The sequence below is a fragment of the Amphiura filiformis genome, chromosome 7, assembly GCF_039555335.1.
Source record: "Amphiura filiformis chromosome 7, Afil_fr2py, whole genome shotgun sequence".
Taxonomy (NCBI): Eukaryota; Metazoa; Echinodermata; class Ophiuroidea; order Amphilepidida; family Amphiuridae; genus Amphiura; species Amphiura filiformis.
The window spans coordinates 30666247-30690452 of NC_092634.1; the positions used below are offsets into that span (position 1 = coordinate 30666247).

A 24206-nucleotide genomic window follows, 5' to 3' on the forward strand; every position below is an offset into this window, starting at 1 on the left:
TCAACGATAAAGCTGCTGATCACATCGAAGGCATTGAGGTGGTGTGGCTGCTGATGAGCGCTGAGGTTACAACCTATAATTAAAGACCGAATTTTAAAAAAGACTAGTTTGCGTCTGACGTCATGACAAAGGCGCGCCGTGATTGGTTGCTGACCTGCGCATTATGGCATTTTTGGTTTGGTTTACAGGACGGCATACGCAAGCTAGTCTTTTTTAATTCGGTCTTCAATTATACAACATATGAGTTTGAAAATATTCTAATGCATAATTCATTAACTTGATAGACCCACGCCATTGGCACCACGTGCTATGTGTTTCTAGAATCCCTATAGAATAAGATTAATTTTAATGCTAATTTATTGCACATGCTGAGGAAGCGTGATTACCTTTTTGAACATTCGAAATGGCGATAGGCTAATTTATGTATGGCGAGAGAGGTGGGGATATATATTGGGCTCTCAATATTGGGCGGAAATTAGAGTACTTGTCAGAATATAAATTTGTATAATCGGCCTACATGTCACTTGAATGTGCGTGCATTTTAGGTGTCAATTTCAAAGCAAACTACCTCCTCATGGAGGCAGAAAAACCCGCAGACGCCACGAAAAAATGAACAACACAACCGCGCAATAACATGACCCAGCCCACCCCACTTGACATGGCCAAAGAGCCTCCCAGGCCTAAGGTTGACCCGCCTTCAAGAATACGACCTCAGAGTTTTCAATGGAAAATTCCATACAGCTGTGTTTGTTTTACTTGGTCACGTTGTTGCACACGTGTTTTCCATGGCCTGCTCTATTGCATATGATACACACATGCTGATATCGACAGCTTAACGAACTTGCACCCGCTGGGCCTGTTGAAATCAAAACAAATCTTTGCCGGGGGTCCACTCTTGCAGTAGATGGGGCACTTGGGGTTCTTTTTTAGACGGTATTGGGAGCCTCCGTGAGGGTAATTTGTGGAGTTTCCTGGGCCTGATTGAGTGGGATTTTGAACCCAGAGAACCCATTAAATGGGGTCGGATTTGACATGAACATTACTGCAAGAGTGGACCCCCGGCAAAGATTTGTTTTGATTTCAACAGGCCCAGCGGGTGCAAGTTCGTTCGCTCATGAAGATATCAACGTGACGTGACGTGACGCGACGTGACGTGACGTGACGTGACGCGACGCGTGTGTTAGTCAAAAGCCAGCAAATTCATTCCTTTATATTTCTTCAAGAAAAGCCCTTGGCTTATTTTCACTAGACCAAACAATGTGGACATAGTATGCATGTACTTGAATGCCTCAAGCTAACATTCAGTACTAAAATTCAGTAGAAGAAGTACTAAAATGTGGAGGTGTGAAAAGTTAAAATATGTTACTAGTACTGTAAAATATACAGGGTGTCCCTGAAAGAATTGGCAGGAGACATAAGGCATTTTTTGCAATTTTCCTATAAGATTTTCTAAATTTTCAAATCAATTGGGGTACCGTACCCTTGTGCCCCCCATGCCCCAATGATGCTACACCACTGATTTTTGATCCACAGCTTTATGCCCCTAACAGTCAATTTTGAATTTCCCGTCACATAATCTTTGAAAACAAGTGAGGTAACTTTTTCATTATTCATTATTTGTCTGCCTTTCATTATATGACCAACACACATGTAAAATGTGTTGTTATTTGCGGCTCACTCACTTGAAGATGAATGTTTAGCCCAAATGAGATTCAAAAGTATATTACAAAGAGTCTGCAAGGTTGACAGCAAAATGTATGTTTTGATTTTGATTTTTCCACAAAAAATAAAGGGATATTCATAATTTTTTTGCAAATATAACCAGTTTTCATTGGTATTTTTTGGAAAATCACAATAATGAATTCAAGTGAGGGTCAGAAAATGAAGTGAGGGCGGGTGACGGGAAACTCAAAATCGACTTTCCTTGGCCTTATCATCCAACTTCTTACCTAGGACCCTGTTCACATTAGAAATTTCTCTTCTTTTGACGAACCTCAAACGAAGAATAAAAATTGTTTTTTCCTAATGTGTACGCACTTTTCTTCCTTCGACGGAGATTAAAATTGCTTCGTTCAACAAAGCTAAAAAGGTTGTTTCGACGAAGGAATACTTCGACGAAGCTAATTTTGTAATATGTACGCTTGCTTCATGTGACAAGTGACCTTCACCGGCTTGAATAATAGCCGGGCATTAATAGCTTCGTTCGAGCTTCATTAATTTGCATGATATGTGTACAGTGCAATGTCTTTGTTCGATCTTCGTTCAGCGTAATGTGTACGCATGCTTAATTAGTTAATTAAGATTAACTTATCTATGTCGAATGCAGAAATTTTCTAATGTGAACAGGGTCTAGGACTACATCATGATTGTGTGCATTTGCTTTCTTGTGGAGTTCATTTGATAAAGATATTGTCAACAGCCTGAAATTACTACACATAAGTACATAATGGTAATATTATATATCATTTTGTGTCACTTGCAAATTCGATGTCCGAATCAACTCAAATTTGGGAAATAAGTCTTTGTTTGTAGATATCTATTGAACCATACCCTAAAAAAAAATCATGAAATCCCCTTTAAAGTGTCAGTATTGACAAAAATAACACCACAAGCTATGTTGTCATAGCAACTGGGTTTAAAGCATGATACCCAAATGTCATCATCATACATTTTGCATTATCATTGATCATTGCATTGATGAATAAAATGCCATTTTGGGCTCAAGTTTATATTTTCAGTAAATTTTTAAGATAAACCTTTAAAAAAAGGCATGATATTTGAATCACAGGAGGAGAGAAAATGTTCAATAACCTATTTGTTTATTTGTATGCTTATGTTTGTATGTTTGTTTATTTATTATTATTTTTTGATTATAATTAATTAATTAATTAAAGGGGCAGTGAGAGATTTCACAGGAAAATTGAATGGGAACATTTCACTTTATTTTGATAAAAGGGATCCAGAGAAACCTACCGCAGTGGTAATTTCAAGAAAAAAACCAGTAAATAGTAAAATAAATGACATTTTGTGAGTGTTTCGTTTAGCGTGCCTGGATCTTGAGTTTTGTCTTCGCGTTGCATTATGGGATTGAGCCAAGGCAAATTTCGTGTCGATTTGACAGCTGTGATGACAACTCGCATGATACACGTAAACAAAGACATGTGGACCGTCGACCGGGTACATGGACATGTTTACAAATTACGCCGTACTAATTATATTCAGTTTCTTTTGAAAAGATAAATGATTTCATGTCAATATATTGTCCACTATCGTGTTTAATCTCTCACTATAAAATTAGAATAAGAACTGCTTTACATGAAGAACCATGCACGTACGTACATGAGCTTGTAAACATGGAAAAGGCAGTAAGCTTATAATTTCCCTCAGCTCAGTGCGTGACTATTAGTACGTATAGTCAGTGGCAGCACCAGGACATTTTTTCGGGATGGGGACTTGGGAGAAGGGAAATCAACCAATTTTGCATAAAGTTGCAGCAAAAATTGAAATGTGTGTGATTTTTTTTTGGGGGGGGGGTCAAGTTGTCTAAAAAATGAGGGGGGCAAGAAACATAGTGGGGGAATTTTCCCTTCCCCCTGTATCGCCACCACTGGGGATAGTAGATCAGTCCGCTAGTCATAAGGGGACTATCATTTTCTTCGGAAGGGGGTCCCAAATTTACACAAAGTCAGCATCAATAAAATTGCGACCCCCCTATTTCGGCAACAATTTTATGACCCATCCCTCCCCATCACCACCACCAATGCACCTTACCCCCGGCAGGCTAAAATTGTATTGAAATCGGTCTTTTTGAATAAAATAAATACACTATCTGTGGTCATCTTGTGACTTCCTACATTTTGGTCATCAACAATTTTATGACCCCCCATTTTTCTTTATGACCCCCCCTCCCCTGTATATTTGGGACCCCCTTCCGAAAAAAATGACAGCCCCCTAATGCGGGGTCATACGATATCAGAAAACCCTAGAGAAAATCCAATCAAGATCATAGTAACCTGTTGACCCTTTAGGGAACAAACCAAAAGATCGATGACGTCCTATAAACGTAACTAGTTTTGTTTCTCAGCCGACCCCCTCCCTCCCTGCCAGAAACGTAACAATGAAATGTTGAAAATTTTGACATAATAATAATAAAAACACACACTTCAGACCGATGTTTTTGTACAAACGTAATCGAGTATTTTTTTCCCCCCCCTAAACGAAACTAGTTTCGTTTATAGGACGTCATCGATCTTTTGGTTTGTTCCCTTATGCAAACCACAGATACTGATGTCAAAAATAATTGCTCTCTTGGACCACTCAGAGAGTTTGCCCTGATTTTGGCTGTTTTTCTCCAGGTTTTTTCCTTCACATTGCCTGTTTGGAAAAATTAATTATCATTTCCCCTGATCCCCCTCCCTTGTGAATGGGCCCTGCATTGTTTATCAAGTACATATTATTATATGAACACTATGTGTTGATCCAGCATCCAGGATCAAACCACTGGTACAGGTGCAAACATATAAGAACATGGAAAGTGGACACAGTATTGAAGAAATTGAAGTCTTTTACGGAAATAAATTTAATTATTCTTTTATTTTCTTCTGCTCCTTTTCTTTAAAAAATATAACATTGTAAATTACAATAATGATACAAAAACACCTCCTCACTTTTCCCAAAACATGGGATGTGAAATTAATTTTGAATTTTATGTGGCCTAAATAATTTTTCCCTACATACATGATTGAACCATTGTTTGTTTATATTAAACAATTTCTATTTAATGAAATTAAATTTTTACAGCAAATTCATTTTGGTTAACAATATATTAGTGATAGGCTACATCCATGGTGTATACAGGGTTCAAAAAGAGGAAAGTTTCACATTTTGTACGGTTTCGGCTTACTTATGCCAAAAATTATTGCTTGCTTGTCCATAGATCACTTTTAGAAATTTTTTCCATACCTCTTCTTTTTCCAAGTACCTAAAGTAAAATGTGGAGTACCGTATAGTATAGTATAGTACAGTATAGTATAGTATAGTATAGTATAGTATAGTATAGTATAGTATAGTATAGTATAGTATATAGTATAGTATTGTATAGTATCAAGGGCTTAGGCAGGCAGCCAACCATGTAGGGAATGTTTTACACACCCAAATTTGTAAATACACACCCAATTTTAGCCCACATGGCCTCTACTTTGTATAGTATAGTATAGTATATAGTATAGTATAGTATAGTATAGTATAGTATAGTATAGTATAGTAAAGTCACACATTCGAGTACAGTTCCACCCCTAGTTTTTTGACAAATTCCAGAAATTGTCCAAAAAATTTGATTTTTTTTTGGATTTGGAGTGTCCCTGGACCAAAGAGCTAAATGCTAGGATCATTCATGGTTGACTTTGCAAAAAATTTAAAAAAGTTACATTTTGTGTTTTCAATTCATATGCAAAGTTATAATTGTCACTTCAAAATGCATTGGATTTGTATCCATTTTGAAATCTGTCAATAGACTAATGCCATCATGATGAATAGGCCTACAAATAATAACTTTACATAATTATTATATTGAAGATACAAAATGTAGGCCTATGTATTTGTATAAAGTCATCCGAAAAATACAAATTAAAACTAAAAAAATATTTTCAAAAAAAAAAATCTTACTCACCAATGCTCTATAATTTTTGAGAAAAATGCAAAAATAGGCACAAGATTGGGCAGGGGTGTAGTACCCCCTTAATGTGCACTATATCAATAGAATTATTAAGAAAGACAGAAAAAAAAATCATTTTTAATGCAAAATGACAACTTGCAGAGCCCCCTCCCGGACCCTGACCTAATGTTTTTCAGCCGGGACTTACAATGCTCCTCCTAGATCATCCTGCATCAAATAAACATGCCTTTAGGAATCTGCAACATCACCATAGTATAGCCCACCACCTCTATTTACAACGATTTACAATAAATTATAAACTTTCCATAATTTTAAAATTTATGAACACTGCTCATGGGTTCCCCCTAAGATTACATTACCGGGCAGGAAATTCCCTGCCCAGGTACCCAAAATTTCAACAAAAATTATTTTTCCAGTATAGCTAAATGTGGGATCATTCATGGTTGACTTACACAAAAAAAAAAAAAAAATTTATGCAAAGTGATTATTTGTGTTTATGTTATACCGGTACTCGATTTCAATATTTAATACAAATTCAATGCATTTTGAAATCATTAATGGAGTATGAACAATTGAACATGAATACAAATTATCAATTTGCATATTAAAAACACAAACCCTTTTTTTTGTAAGTCAACCATGAATGATCCTAGCATTTATAAAAAAATAGCTCTACGTGTAGGTCCAGAGGCACTCTGAAACCGAAAAAGGAATAAAAGATTTGTTTAAAAATTTGGGTACCATATTACCCGCCCGAAAAATTTATTACCTGAAAATCCCTGGCTTAAGGCAGTACTACACCCCTTGATAAATTTGTGACTATTTTTCTCAAAAAATAATAACACACTGGTATTAGTACTATATTAGTACAAAATTTATATTATAGGGGCAAGGAATCCAGTTACTACACTGGAATTTCAGCGACTCTGGACAAACGGTATGTTATTTATGATAAGAAAAGAGGTACCGCTAGAATGTACAGGTTCTTAATGTAAATGAACCACTTGTCTTGAATCACTGAAATTTCAATGAAGTAATTGGATTCCTTGCCCCTATAAATATACATAACTTTTGTTACCAATGCATAGCTATTTTTTGAGAAAAATGCAAAATTAGTCACAAAATTTATCAGGGGGTGTATAGTACCACCTTATTATGAACACCATTTACTACTTGTATATTACAGTATCAACTACATTATTAGTACATAACAATGCGATGACATTTCATCAACTTAGAATGTCAGTCAAAGGTCTCATTTCAGGTGTCACATCGCAAAAAAGAGCTATCGATCATGCGATGGCATTTCTTCTTGAATTGATTCCCTGCTGGCATGGCTGGCGATGGCGGTGCCCGTGGCAGCTGCCATCAAGTAATTTTCAGTTTATCGCTGTCCCATGACATGGAAGCTAGAGTTCTCGAGTAAATCATTCTTGAATGCTCCGTTGATTTTCCATGCTGTTCCCCCATTTTCATGTTTTCATCATGTACATTTGCACCCCATTCATGCCATTTGCTCCTATTTGCCCAGCATGTGAAGTAATGCTTTGATCACTACCGGTACTATATGTACTAATACATGTACTATATTAAATAGTTTTAGCACTGACTTGATGTACTTCACCATTCAGGCTCATCAGAATCTTAATCATGTCCTTCACCTACACAGGATCGGCTACATACATACATGGTACTAGTAGTCGATGAAATCATGAAATTGCAATACATATTGAACATGCATCCAATTGCTGACAGAGAGAAGAAGTGCATGCTGTCGAATTCTGCACTCGTAACACACAGTACACATATCGTCATCAAACTCATCATACGCAACGGAATAAATGTAAAGTTTTCCAACTTCAGTTGATTCCTGAGAATGACTAAACTGAACCTTGAAGCTAAAGAAACGAATAGTTACATATCGTCCTGGGTGTATCGCACCATGTACAACAATGTTTCATTGACCTCGCTCGCCGACTCATGATGATGATCAACATCAACAACGTAACGTAAATGATATGGCTCATTCCCATGATGCAATGCACGCATTAACCTAAAATCAACGGGAATTTTATGTATAGATCTATACTTTTATTAGAAAATCCTGAAATTTTACCCGAAAGACGCCGAATTTCGCTTAACTATTTCAGACTATGATTTGTATATGTATAACCATTGCGTACATGTAAAAAACCAGACTTTGAGCTAGTTTGACCGAAATTGAGGGCGTTCTGTGCGCGATATCTCTCAATGCCCCTTTAATGTATTTATTTATTTAATGAGCTGAGCAGAATATTTATTTACATGTTTTTTTTTTTTTTTTTTTTACTTAATGTATTTATTTATTTATTATTTATTTTTATTTATCTTTTTATTTATATAGCTATCATTGTGTGTTTATTTATTTATTTATTATATTACTGGACTTTAAGTGTCTGATTAAGTGTCTTAAAAATCAAAATGTTTCCTTTATTATAGCAAAGAATAATAATACTTTCATTCTCAGCTATTTTTAAGTAAAACTTCTTCCCCTTTCTTGGAAAAAATAGTGAAAACACCTTGAATACAGAGTCATGAGGATAAAGAGTACTTCATGCCCCATTAATTTCACTTCAACAAGAATCAAGATGGTCTCTCTTGAGGTAAAGGGCTTTGCTTTTAGCAAGTCTACACCACAGCAGCTGATAGCTATATCCCATCATGCTTTGTGGTACCATAATAGAACTGCACTTGTCATAGAAAGTTTTCAATTAATCGCTTAAATCACAGGTGCTTGGACTTTTGTTTGTAGAAATATCACCCCTCTAGTTTTAGGCAAATCCATTCATAGATTCTATCAATATTTAGCGGCTCTTACTTATGTTTTGCATATATTTGCTATGTAGTAAGCTGATATGCTGCAAAGCATGATGGGATACTCCCTTCAGCTGCTGTGAGTCTACACTATCGTATTGTTTGGTCATCCAATATCTATTATGGTTTCACACTTTGAGAGTGTTTGTTACATGACAAGTCCTTTTCTTAATAGGCTAAGTGGGTAAACCAATTGAGGCCTGAGAGTCGCTTCACTTCCTAGTAAAGTTTTTGAGTAAAAAGTTAATGTTTGAACAAGATTAAGGTTAGCAACTATTTTAAACTGTTGCAATTTAGTAGCTCGTAGCATCGCATGCGAATGGTAGTGAGCTTTGGCAAAAATTGCATTGATCATTTCAAAGCGGCGTGTAGAAGAATTCAAATATCACAGATACACTTTTGTAAATCCTGTGGTTCTTGAGTTGTGTTGGAAAGAGGGCTGAAACAACAACACTTTTGTAAAATGTACATATTCATTTACAACAATAAATCAAGCAAGTTTTTAAAGTATATGATTTGTAGAATGAACTTTTGCAAAATATCAAAGTGTTATTTTTCAATAATATATTGATTTAGATAATGAAATTCAATTTTTTTGGCTGCAACGACCAACAATACCTCGTCTACCCTTAATCAACCCAGCTCAGTCTTGTTCTTATATTATGTATGTATCATATTGACAAGTTGTGTACTGTACATGGCACAATTATACTTTTTAGTTTGTTAAGCACCAACAATGCATTTTGCAAAGCTAAGTTACATCACTGGGATTCGAACCGGGGACCTCTCTATGAGGCGACACCCCTTTGCATTAGACCAGCAAGAGATGAGCTGCCAGGGAAGCATTTTAATCCCGTTACAGAAAAAATTGCACCCGCCACATTTACAATAGATATACCCGAGATATTTAATTTTTTTTAACGATTTATTTACTCAGTCAAGTAAACTAGGGCAGTACACCAGTAGTATTTTAGTACTACTGCCCTCAATTTTACACACCCTTGGCCAACTATGATGAACTGATCACTCAAGTGATCAGTATCATTTTTACAGATTTTGTTTATTTGAAGAGCTTTGTTTCAAAACCCCTTACAAGTTACATCCACTTGAGCAATTTTGAGAACACATCAAGAAATTATCCGAAAAAGTCACTGATATAGAAGAGTTTTCAACAAAAGCAGTTTTTGGCGGGATGCTCATTCTAGGATAAGCATCCCTGCCCAAAACTGCTTTTGTTGCAAACCCCCATATATCAGTACTTTTTTTGATGATTTTTGATGTTTTCTCAAAATTACTCAAGTGGATGTAAGGGGTTTTGAAACAAAGCTCTTCATTTGCTGCATGTGTATTAATTTATTTATGTGTGTGCCAGTTTGAGAGGCTTAGCCAAGGGGGGGTGAAGGGGAAAGCTGGGAAGCCAACAAACAGGGAGTACTGTGACTGAATAGATCAGATCAGACCTGAAAATCTATCAATTGTGCACAAATTAATTAAATCAGAGTAACTTATAAGAGTATGCACAATGGGCAAGTAGACTACGGAGAAGTCTAACCCCTTGAAGTGTCCCCCCTTTCCCCCTGTGGGATGCAGGCTACCCTTATATTTAAGATGTTTAGGCCTTTTTTGCACATTTTTGACAATATTTGTCAAATTTTATCACCTTGAAAGTTACATTGCCCACTCCCCCCCCCAAAAAAAAATCCTGGCTATGCTATTGGCTTGTTTGTTTTAAGTTCATTTTGGTAATTTGTCACTTGGAATTTTTTTGCAATCCACACTGTGTGAGACAAAATTTGTAGAGTTTGGATCAAAATCGGAATGGGATATGTTGGGATTATTTAGCCCCGGGGTACTCAAGTTTGGTTTTGGTAGGGACGTGCGCTGAGAATTTGAAAGTGGACCCATAAATATACCAATTTTTCAAGAAATTTGGACCCATTTATATACCAAAAGTCAAAATTTTCGGCCAAATTTAACCCAAATTGTCTTAGTTTTTTACAAATTTTCCCAAAATTTGGGGAAAATTTTGCTAGATTAAGGAAAAATTGGGCTATTTTCCGAAAAAATTGAGAACATTTTGAAAAAAAGGACCCATTTATATACCAAAATAGGCTTTGAAAAAGGGGTCATTGATATACCAAGAGGCTGAAAATGCTACCCATATTTGCGGCATGTCCCCGTATGGTCATTTGTACTGAGAACCCCCGGATTTAGCCATCAACAAATTCTACTTGTTTGCTCATTCTATTTTGTTTAAGGTTTGTCATACTAGCCATATGAGCTCATATGGTTTTGTCTTGCTTTGTTTCATTTGTGGTGAAACTTTTATCTTACTTTCATCAAAAAACTATTTTGTATAAAAATACAGTTCTTGGTTTATTACTTTTGGACATTTCCCCTCAAGACATTTTCAAGAAAAAATGGAATACACAATAAATGCATTTATATGCCCAAACAATCAGAACAACTACTGGAAAATCATTAGTGGGTAACCACATCCTGTAGTGATGATCAATACAGGAAACAATAGAAGAAATTGGGCTGGCCAAATCACCAGTCTAAAATGAAACTTTAGTACCTGAAAGACTTCCATTTCCTAAAGGTGTATTTGAACAACAGAAAGCAGAAAATATCCATTTTAATGTTTCAAATTGTTGCTAAATGCCACTAGTTGCTTTATAGTGTATTAAATAAGAAGTCAAATTTGATTTGTTTATTGATTCAAGTAGTTGAAATCTCAATTAAATAAAGTATTCTCAGTACCACCACTGTGCTAAGTCAAATAGTCTTTTATGTGGGTGCATTTACCATGCATACATCAATGTGTGTTGTGGCAATTTATAACATCACTTGAGTGCCTTGCTGTTTGACCACAATTATAGGGTGGGTGTTGCCATATTGGATAGACTGTCAGTCAGTGCTTGTGCTATTAATTGAGGGATTTCTGATGGACAGGTTAAAAATATAAAGTACTAAATTTTGTAGTTATTCCTGGTGGTATATTTTTTTAGGGGGGGGGGTGAGGTTTACATTGAGAAAACATAAGATGTCTAGGAACTTGGGAATAATATCCAAAAGTGTTACAATTAAACAAGACAGCAAATAAACACAAATCCCAACCAGCACACACAACCCAACTTGGAAACAAAAAGCAAGGAAATTCATTCATTCATTCATTCAACAATTCATTAATTCATTCATATTGTGTCGGCAAGTGATTGGAGTAGTGCATGGTTTTATAATTAGTATTCTGAGACCGGCATAAATCATTTTTTTTGCTTAATTTTAAAATTAATTTACAACTATTTTGAAAAATACTCTTAAAAAGTAAATCATGATCGAAAAAAAAAACCAGAACAATTTTCCTGAAAGTCATTGTTTTTTCAAGGCAATTTATATATTGCATTACTTACCTGTCTGTAAATGTCCCCCCTTTAAAGTTTTTATTTCAAACTGAAGCCCTAAAAGTGCAAAATGTTGCTGTTTTTGAGTTAAAAAATACTGCTAGAAATGGGATAGAGTTTAAGATATCTTACCCTTCCTTTGCAACATGATGTGCATCACTTCATTATCAAATAATAGTTACAAAATAGACATTTTTATGCAAGAGCTGGATGCGCTCTTCATTAAGGTACATCATAAGGGTAAGATATATTTTCTCCGGCGCCACATTCAAAATAAGTCAAAATAAATAAATTAATATACAAAAAAATACCCCAAGAGTCTTTCATTCAGCAATTTCCACTTCAAATCTATCAATATAAACATTTAATAGGTCAATCATCAATGAAACTATTGATTTCCATAGCTCTGTAATAAACAATAAACAACAAAAGGTGTGAATTTATTGATTTCATTTGTTTACATCAAAATGTAGGTCACAGCCATGACTGCTGTTTCCTGATGACATCATAATAATGACTGGTTGATTTTCACTGACATTCAAATTTTGCTTAAAGGGATAGGATAACAGCGTTTGTACAGTATTTTTTGTGGGACATGGGAGCACATCAGACATCAAATTGCATTCTGAATAAGAGGAATATCCTTCTGTTCAAATATCAAATAATTTAGCTTTTTTGAAATTTGCGATATCATGAATACACATTTTGTATAATACAAAGACCTAAAATTTTAGGTAATTTTGAGAAAAAATCTTTGAGGTAAAGGACTGGAAGATGAAGTCTAATGGTGTGTCCTTTAAAAGTGTATGTAAAGCTGGCATGAAAAACAGGCCATCTTTTGACATTTCATAATGAATATACTTTTTTTTCTCAAAATTACCTAAAGTTTTCTTTTTTTTAATTTCATGCATTTATACACAGTTAGGTTTTTTTTTTAGTGTTGGTGAGGAAAGTTTTTTTGTGCTCATGTAGTGGGGGATGTTTTTTTTTTCTTCAAAACTTCCTACCCCCCCCCTTGAAGTCTAATGGTGCATCCCTAAGTGCATATCATTAGCTTTACCAATTTAATTTGAGGACTGTAAAATATAAAAAAAATTTAAAAAATATCAATTTTTTATAATTTGCCATAAAATTTGTATTATATCGCACATTTCAAAATTATTTGATATCAGAAGGACAATTCTCGTATTCAGAATGCAATTTGATGTGTCTGATGTGCTCCACAAAAAATAAAATACTATATAAAGGTGGGTCACGGGTGACCGTCCCACCCCCCCTTACCAATGATTGATAAACTGGGAAAATAACCTTAAACCATCACTTTCTTAATATCGACGAAATATGACAAAAAAACCTGAAAGGTCACATCAATCTTTAGAATGAATCCCCTATTGTAGTTCCAGATTTGAGGAGGCCTTTAATTTTGATCAAAGTTCTGATTTCTGCATGATTGTTAAGTACTTTGACAAAATGAAATAAAGTGTTTTTTTGCCTAAGTTTGGTTGAAATTTTTGTCTTAATAAATATTTTATTACATGCTTTTTGTTTGTTATAACTGGAATTTATTACATTCTGGAATGTTTTAGTCAGTCCGGGGGTTCAGTGCGGTATTTCAATTTCAACGGAAATATTTGTTTTAATGGAAGTCCATTGTTGTTTGAAAATTATACTTCATCATGTTTTTTTGTGGTGTATGAAAGTTGGATTTCCTGAATTAAAAATAGGAAAATAAAATCAGCATGCGAAGAAACTCAATAAAAAGTAGCTGCATCGTTCTCACGTCTGCGAAAATAAATTGTTTTGAATGAATTTAAACTCATGTTATCCGAGAAAGACACGTTTTGTTTAGCATTGTAATTGCGTTGCTTTTTACAGTCCGTTAAATTCACCTATTCAATGCCGTTTAGCTTCTTTTCGCTCCAGCACACATACTGAATGTCAATTTTTCTGCAAATTGCATTTCAGGTGTGATGATTTTAGTGCACTGTTGTTGATACTGTGAATAAACAAACCGGCAACACCTCGTCTCAAAACACCAAAACAGTCGAGTCGGTGCATGGAAGCAACATGCAGCGCAAGTAGCTGATAAAATCTTTAAAATTGTAAATACCTCCCTATGTTGAAGGTAATTGGAAACTGAATGCTTTAGGCAAGGCATGGACCCACAACAACGTTGGAGGTTAGGTTTTGTAGACTCTCAAAGCATAGGAAATTGAAGCTTATCCACGACAGTGAAAATGGTAGTCGGACTACTGAATTGAATACACCAACACATTCTTCACCTTTCTGTTCATGGCTGCTACAACTTCGGGAGTGATCTTCATTGCCAATCGTTAATGATCAGGTGTGAATTGGTGTGAACTTGTACGTATTTTGTTTGTTTGATGGTACAATGTATGTCATGACTGACTGGCTTTATAGAGTATAGGAACTGAATGTGCAACAGGGAACACGCAGAGTGCAGTCAGCAGTGCAGCAATTTAACTTGGCAAAGTTTCAGCAGTAAAAGCTTCTGTTCAACTACTAATCTCTCCATTTTCCAATATCATTACAACTTGCAAGCTGAGTATGCATGTTATTTCATCATGTTTATATTGATATGGTGACACGATTATGACTCGATAGATTGGAATATCGATGTACTAATACAACAACAGTTTGAATTGACACATTTTTGACAGCACTCTCTTGGAATTGAAGAACGGGACTGAGTTGATCAGCTGATCTTAACTCTCGGCTCATCTATGATTAGTGCATCAGTAATTGGATAGGGAGACAGATCACAACGGTATCAATTGGAACTTGTACTGTACTATTATCAACTACACAAGTTGACAGGCAGCAGGTGTTGTGACGCTGCTGTCGAGCTGTCAGTTTCAAATTAGTGAGTCAATGCTTCGTAGACAAAAATGCCTATGTTTAGAACTAGTGGTACTGCATGTAGTGTGATGTACGGCCACAATTGCAACATCGTTCTCAGTCTGCTGCTTGTAATGTTCTGCAGCGCTGCGCACGGCTTTGGGACAAACCTGACGGGGAACGGTACGGGACGCGAAGCAACAACAGTAGATGTGTTTGAAAACGGAGATTGTATTCTACCTTGCGAAACTCATTTGATATTATCCACGTCTGGGGCTAGTATCGTGTGGGTACGAGATGTGGAACAGAACAAAATCACAAGGGATCAGAAATCTACAGATGATAAATTGTACTTGGTTGATGAGGATTTCAACTTGAAAATACGGAAAGTTTCCTTGGAAGATAGTGGGAGTACATTTGCATGTTTGGCAAATAACGCTACGAACCCCAGTGTGAAGTTCTACCAGCCATTTGTCCTAAATGTGATTCGGGCTCCAGGGACTAACTATCCGAAATGTTCGGGGAACCCGATAATTTCGCACATCAAATCATTTTCTTTGTCGTGCTGCACAGAAAAAGTTCCCGAAGCCGGAGTCAGACTCCAGTGGAAATACTCTTCGGGAAATCGCATACCGGATCATAAACCAGCGGAAACCAAAGGTGGAAATGGTCAGTTTTGCATCCATCACAACTTGACATCGGTTCATAATGGTGCTTCGTATACCTGTCATTTAAGTGCTGTCGGACAAGTTCAAGGATTGGTCAATCGCTCTTGTAAAATCCAGTACCAAAGACCCGATGTTCGATTGCAACAGATGGATTCCCAGCAGGCAAAGTTCATATGTTCTGCGACAGGTGCCGATACGTACAAATGGAATCTTGGGGATTACACAAATTCGAAATCAAGTCAGTATGTGTTGGAGGCAGGGTCGTCCGTGATGATTTTGAATTTGAATTCGGTGCACAATGGGACGTTTATTATGTGCACAGCCTCGGGAAAGGAAAGCATGGGATCGGACGGGATTATGTTGATCATGGGCCGCCAGGATCCTAAAGAGCAATCAATGACGCTTATTTTGGGTTTGGTGATGGGTACGGTCGCTGGGCTCCTGGCTATCATACTCGTCATTTATCTCATTAAAATGAACGCCTTGCAAAAATGTTGCTGTGGCGAAAATGATTTTGCATCGTTAGAATTCCGCACCATTATCAGAATGCGTGGATCGCAAAATACTGGTAATGGACCGGCAAGTTATTATGTCGTGCAGAGTACAAGTGCAGGCACTTCCAGTATGCACCCACTGATGGCTGAACGGGATTCTTCCAATTCAAGATTATCGACGAGTGGTTACACATCGGATAATGATTCCTTGCACGCAGTTGGTGGCGCCGTTGGTGGAGCAGTTGGGGGCGCTGGCTTTGCTGGGAATTATTACGAACTGAGAAAAGCCCCAAGACCTGGCGGGCCTATAATACGAGGCGCTACCTGTAGGGATTATTACAACGACCCGTGCCCGGGTCCGCGGACTCCACCTCGTCCACCAAAACCAGGATTAACAGATCCCAGGAAACTTAATGTGGAGGGTTTGGATTATGCCGATTTGGACTTGGTTAATGTCGCCGAGGAAGAGGAAGACATACCGACAAAGTTACCGGAAGAACAAACCGAATATGCGGATATTCTGCGTATACCAAGCTTACGTCATAGTAGCATCTCTTAGCCACGTTATAGTTTTCATGATCATCGAAAAGGAACGAGACAAGATTTTTTTGTTTGTTAGCTCTACACTTACAAATCTTATTTTATGATATCATTGTTTTTTATGTTTTGGCCAAAAGTAGTTTTGTAGACGAAATGAAAACCAAAAAGCAAAATTGTAAGTTAAAAAAGCAAAAAAAACAAAAAAAATGCAACTCGTAGAATTTGTTTGTGAAGTTGGTTTGAAGAAAACTGATGATTGATAATGTGTGATAAAAGTAACAAATTTGACTAAGATTGTCATGAATTCATACTTTCTTTGTTTTACCATGTAACATAATCGCAGTTTGAGTCAAACCGGTAAAAAGTCTTGTCTGTGTGCCTGAATGGAAAAATGTGTGCACTTTTTCATTTCAATTTTGATTATTTTCGCAACATGTTGGAATGTCTTCTCGTAGTGGCACTGCTTCTGTAAATAGTCTTGTTTATAAATATTGTAAAAAAACTTTTTCATCATATTTATTGCGACATGTTTTCACTGTTGCTTGCCATTTTGTCAGGACTTGTATTGTATTTTATTGTACAATTGTAGGCCCATGTACATTTGCAAGGGAACAAACCAAAAGTTAATGACATAGATCATCAACAAAAGTCTTCTTATCAGTAGGCTGACTCAGAGAGTGGATATCGTAAATGTTGAAAATTGTAACCCAAAAGTGAATACAAAAAGATCAACTGACTGAGGATTTTAAACCATTTTTTAAAAGCGTAATTGGACTTCTTAACCCCTCCCCTAAAGAAAGGACTTTCGTTTACATCAATCTTTGGTTTGTTCCCTAATAGGCTTCATGAATGCTCTTGAACCTTACGCTTAAAAAAACAATAAGGTTTTGATTGTCCTGATTACTCTGTGGGTACTTAAAAATATAAAGTTCTGTATAATATGGCTTATGTACTTTATTGAAAAAAAATGATTCAAAAGTTCATCACTAAAGTTTATTTCAATACCGGGTACCTTTTTGCTCCGATGTGTCAACATTTTGAGAGTGGCAGTGGGCGTCAGATAACTGGAATCAAAGCGTACCAAATCAGTGTCCAATCAGCTGGAGGGGAAAAAATGCTCCAAACCATGACTCATAATAGATGCTTAAAAAAATTTTTAGAGAAAAATGTTTTCAAGTCTCCTTGTCAAAGCTGTTTATGCATTTCTCTAGAAATATTAATATTCCCCTGACGTTGTGCTCTGTCTCTTGATTCATTACACCGTATGTACACTAAGCACCGAAGGAAATCATGATTTTGGAAGCCAAAAAATGCACTGGCAGTGCACTCATGATTTTCCATTAATGCAAAAAACATGATTCCCTCCCCCCAAAAAACCGCATTTTTTTAAAAAAAAGAAGATATGGACCCTAAATTACATTTTCTTGTTATTGAAGGTTGGTACCAGAGAAATACTGAAAATAAAGAAGAAAAAAGTTCTGGTATTTTTTCAAAGCTGGATGAAGTTGTACAATCAGCTATGTAGCAATGCATAATTCAATAATATGTCCCTGGTTGTTCAATAGAAGACTTTGTTTTTGTTGCAAAAAAAAACTTAAGTATACGCCATTTCGGCTGGAAGTACTGTGAGCGCGTTTTCTTAGGATGCTTTCATTACACTCAGCTGCATCAATTTACCACACATTTGATGCAGTAAATTGGTATTGGCACATAAATAGCTCAGCAATTTAGCTAGAAAGCAACAAACCCATTAAGACTGCAATTGGTTTGTGATGTGTAAATGCCAGAATATGGTGCTTGATTTGATGTCTGCACTGTAAAAGTAAATATTAATTACCGTATTCATTCCAATAAGCGCCCATGCCCCAATAAGCGCCCACCCAGGGTATTTTCAATTTGCTAAAGGGTAGGCCTACCATCAATGTTGAAGTGACGGATAGACGTCGATACAGCGAAATAGCTGGAGGACTAGAAGTCCTGTGTAAACTTCCAATACATTTTCTACATCAGAAAAGCTACATTGTACTACAATGTAGAATGTCTCAGGACCCATTTATAACATACATAAAAATTTGCCTAGAAACGACCCTAACAAAAACATTAGGTAAACCAGGTATAAAATAAGCGCCCACCCAAAATGACTTTGTTAAGCCGCCTGGGCGCTTATTAGAATGAATACGGTACCATACTCGATTTTAAACCAATGTTTTGTTATAAATTTCTTTTTTATGTGTATACCGAAACAATTTGAATCCAAAAGCAAAAAAATCAGGAAAAAAAATCATTTTTGGGGGGTCATACAGACCCCTAAATCGTAGCCTAGAACCCTTCCCCTAATCCTCACAGAACCCTCCCCCCTGAGGGGCCCAAATTTTGCTATTTTATTTCGAATCAATATCCATATCCTCATCTTTCCTGTGATGCCAATATTGATGGATTTCCAATAGTTTTGCAATTGAAAACCATCTAGTCTGTTTTACAGCATATTTGATTTAATTTTACAGCATATTTGATTTAATTTTACATATTATGTCCAGGGTCTGTGGTTCCAGGGACAAAAATGTGGTTCAAAATTTGAATCTTTCCAGCAGTTATTTTCTAAAGAGTCTGCTGGAGCCTATGACATTGTTTATTCTAGATTTATTTTGTTTTGAAAACAGACTATCTATTCAAACTATACATAAATTGAACTTAGTTTTGCACTCTGTGAATCAATCACTTGAATTTTGAATTGGGAAACTAGCATCTGTACTTACACACATGTATTCTGCTATTGTATACCATGTCAATGAATGAAATGAATACAATTAATCATGCATACAGAAATATATCATTTATTGCTTTTCTTTTGTTCAAATCAGACACAAATATTATCTTGCCTCTCCTACATAAACCACAAATTGTTTGGAACATAACCAAACAAAATATTCAAAGGGATATTTGTATAACTGTGGATTTTGATTTGTTGTTACAAGCAAAACAAGTTTTCAACTTCTGTAAATTGATATTACAGTTTCAGCAGCATTAAAATGTTCAGTAAACCTAGATCTGTATAATATGTTGGGGATATTAAATTTTAATGGTTTTAGTATTCTAGAACTACCAGTGTGTACACATAATACAAACATATTTGTAACAGGGAATGCCCATACATGTATGTTGACGTCAAAAGACGGTACCGGTATTATATTAAGTGCTACACTTAGGTGGTTAAACTTTAAGATGCCGCTAATTAGTCTGAATAAGGTATTAATTAAATTTAACCAGCAGGAATAACTTGCTGCACATCAAAATGCACAAATATTTATTATGATACTGTGCTGTACATGTACCGGTACGGTACCATAATATGTGTGGGTTGTGATGATGTGGTTGAATTTTGTAGTCAGTGGCTATAAACTGGGTATGTAGAATAAAAAAAAGTGGCAAGTATTCCTTCAAAGAAAAAAAATCACAGAATTGGAGTAGAAAACTGAAAACACAGAAAATGCAATTTTGCAAAGTTAAGCTTATTTCCACCGATATGGGCTATGCTGCAGGCAATTCCTAAGCAAGTTTTTAGCAAACCCCATACTATTTAGATATCTCACATTTCTTTTGGAATCCAATGAAATTAACCAAATATTGGCTCACCAATATGCAGAAACATCTTCCAGCTGTACCATTTTGTTTGTTAACATCGTGGTAGAGTGTTTACTTTCATAATTCTAGAAAGTTAACAAAATTCCTTAGAATTGGTGATTTTTTAGAAAACAGACAATTTGCCACTTTGATGCAGGGTCAGAATTTCGTTTTGCAGTGCGAGAATCAATCTTGATTCATTGATTCTTGCACAATAAATTTGCGGGAATCATTTGATTCTTGCAAATCTACTTCAGGTGTAAAGTTAGCAAGAATCAACTAGGATTCCTGCAAATCTGTTTAGGCTATAAAAAAAAAGGTTTGTCTCAAAGCTCACGAAGCTATTCCGGAAAAAACTAAAAAGAAATTTCCGCATTTCTTTTTCATCAAATTGTGTGAGTTAACGAGTTTTTTATTTTGGCCTTATGAGAATCTGTGGGAGAATTGATTTCTTGGATTCTCACTGATATTCTGACTCTGCTTTGATGTACATGTAGCCTGAAAACCCTTCCAGCTCTTTAAAATAGTGAGAACTGCTAGACTGAAGTGCAGGAACTGATGGTATGCTCTTGAAATTGACCTCTACTATTATAATAATCCAAATCACAGCCTTCAACAAGGCCACTTCTTTCCATAGCAACCCAGATTGCTGGTTAATGAACTTTGGTCTGGCTAGGAATTATAAAGCCTAAGGCCGGTTTATTTTTACCTGTAGAATTGTTTGTGTGCAGAGGATTCTTTAAAATGGTGCTGTTGGTAAGTTTTTGTACAATCTTGAACAGAAAATGTGTGATACATGTAGGACCTAAAATTTTATTTGACCATTTCAGGTGGGGGGGGGGGTTGGTTTGCTTGTAGTGAAAATAAATAAATATACAAAGCAAATGTTTGTGCAGAAAACTGTTTTGGGGTGTTGCCAGTTCAGGGTTTGTGAAATAATGTTCATGCTCGGCGTGAGGCATAGGCATTGCTTGCAGATGAAATTGTCTATTTCTGCAATATGGTGGAGTGTGTAAAAATTGTGAAATTTTCATACCATAAATTTATCGTGCATTTACAGAGTAATCTACAATGTAGTGTTGATAGCGAAGTCATGTATAACTTGTATATTGGGTGATAACCAGCCCTGTGTAATTAATGAGATCAACTAATTTAGCTGTCAGGCGAGCAGGCGACAGTCTTGTCCAAGTTTGAAGTCACATGGATTTTAACAAGACTGCTACTTTCCGTTTTGGTTTATTTGTTGTTGTGCTAATTAAGCGATCAACATAATTATTATTATGGAAGGATCGATGAACCATGCAGGATTTCAGGAAACCAGTCAAAATTGTAAAACCCAACTGAATTATTATGTAATTTTTATGTAATTTTATATAGAGACACACAAAAGCTGATATGCTTCCATCGTAACATTGTAGGGCCTACATGTAAGAACTCTGAAAAAGGTTAGGGTGTCCCATTTGGGTATGTGCTGCTGAGAATTTGGGAAGCGGACCCGTCTGGGGAAAATAAGTGACGATAAACTCAGAATTGATGGGCCTAATCTGCAAAACTGGATACATCATGGGGTCTGCCACAATTCAATTGGGTCTATGTAAGAACCCCAAAACTCTGTCGCACATTGTAACAGGGACCCTGCACTCTGCATGATCATGATCTCATGACTAGACTGAAAATAGAGCACCATGGGAACCCTATTGACCTGAGGGAATTCTTGATTAAAGCCAAGAAATAATACCTACAAATGTCAGCCATGTGTGAAATGCAGAGCAAGAAAAGGTGACTTCCTGAATGGAAGTGTCTGACATCCTGAGATAGCTCGCTAGTTGGCGGGCCGATGTGCGCAAAACATATAGCGTAAAAAGAAATTTTTGTTACGGTCTATGCACAAAATCTTTGTACTGGAAAAACGTGGCTCCAACTTCAAAATCTTTTATGCCTAAAAGCTGTACATAATTTAAATTTTGTCCTTGAAGTACATACACATACATACATAAAATGTGCAGTTTTTGCACAGTTCATTGTCATTTGTGCAGCTTTTCATGATGCCACATATATTCAGATTGTCATTATTAAGTAATTGGGTCATAAGTTCAAGTTAAAAGTACAAAATGTAAAGTGTAGGCCTACATGTTTAAACAGTAATATTTCATAGCTTTTTAGAGAGCTTTGTAAAAGCCTTTGTTATAATGTAATGTGATTTGAATTTCTAAATTGCTGTGTGTTCAAATCAGTGGTTTGTATGTTAGGCCAAAAAAAATATTGTTATGTTGCCCTCAAGTGGGAAAATGGGAAAGTTGGGTCGGACGGTCAGATTTCTTCTTTTTTTTTTTTTTAAACCTTCAATTTTTAAAAATACCCTCAAATATTAAATAATGCTTCTTCAATTAGGGGACATTTGTCAATTTTGACTTCTGGATACATGTTAGACATCAATTAAAGACTAGTCTTTCAATGAAACATTAATTTTAAGTGAAAAACATTGATTTTTTTGAACAAATCTGTAAAAATCATCATAAAAAACAAAACAAAAACAAACCCGACCATGATTTTTCAGGATTTAGGGTTGGACGGTTGAGGGCAACACAACAATTTTTTTTGGCCTTATTGCTTGGGTGGAAAATGTAATTTCATAGAAATTTGAGGGCTTGATGCATTTTGAAAAAGCAGGTCAATTTAATATTGTACATGTAAGTCTGTTTCATCAACACGTATGCATGTTATTGCTCCGGTGGAAAATGTAATTTGCATTTCGTAGAAATTTGAGGGCTTGAAGCATTTTGTAAAATCAGGTCATTATGTGTGTCGGGCAACTGTATTTGAGTGAGAAATAGTCAGTACTGCAGTTGTAACTGTAGACGATAATGTTCATTGATTGTACAGTGTATAACATGCATGCATTTGATGTATAAAATGTACCTCAAGTCTATAACACGATTGAAAGCATTTCCGCAGCAAGGTTTGGTTAAGCCAACTGGCCTGTATCAGTGAGAACACCTATTGAACAAGATGGTGACATGCTGCTGATGCATGCTTGAAAGATGACTGTTTCTATCATGCTATCATCATGCGACATGTTTGTTAGACCATCGAGATATTACTAAGGAGAATCCACGAACCCATGACCAGTTCCCTTTGTACTATGATCGTTATGAGTCGATACTGAGCAATCAGGTATGAATGGCGGCATGGCACACTATCGATTTGCTAAGCTTCTTATCTATTGAGCTTGGCCGGTTATGAACCACCGTTATCGCGACTTCTAAGCAGAAGGACGTAATTTTTACCCACAAAGCATTGTGGCGTGACCATAAACAAACTAACAAAGGAAAACAATTTACTTCGGTAATTTTATAACGCTAATATTTCTTATGGCCAAGCTTGGCGGATCGTAGAAACAACATTGCCAGTCTTGGAAAACCTTTCCAAATCATTTCCACTGGTTTAAAAGTCCCGCAGACACCCGCCAGTATTACTAATCACGAAAAGAAAAAATACACAAATTCACCGTAACTTTGGAAGGAAAAGAGGGAATTCGATCAGGTTTTCGCTAGTAAATCAACTTGAACTCGGAAACACAATGACGCAATCGAAGATCATGTGACCAATGCAAAAGGGCACTAATACCATCCATTTCGCACGGGTCACCTAGGGGTCGGTTTAAATTACATTTTAAAATAGATGATCGATATTGTCGCATAACGATCATAAACGTCAAAGGCCGTGTTTGAGGGACTGTACTGATTAAATCCATTCAAGTGATGACTGGTGTAATCGCAATCGGCTTAAGGGATCTAAAATGAGCCTTTATTGCGTTTCGACAGTATTTTTTTGTGGGACATGAGAGCACCTCAGACGTATCGAATTGCATTCTGAATACGAAGCATGTCTTTCTGATATCAAATAATTTTTATTTTTGAAAATCACAATATAATACAAATTTTATGACAAATTATAAAAATTTGATATTTTTCAAATTTTGATATATAACAGTCCTCGAAAGTAAATTATATAAATCTAATGATATATTCTTAAAGTGTATGTAGCAGGGAGGAAAAGCCGACGGTCAATTGAAAATTTTGACCTTTCATAT

General features: G+C 36.1%; 1 protein-coding gene across 1 annotated transcript in view; it reads left to right on the forward strand.

Annotated features, from left to right (window-relative positions):
* The window catches only part of LOC140157014 (glutathionyl-hydroquinone reductase YqjG-like), a 150045-nt gene that overhangs the window by 20509 nt on the left and 105330 nt on the right, over positions 1 to 24206 (forward strand).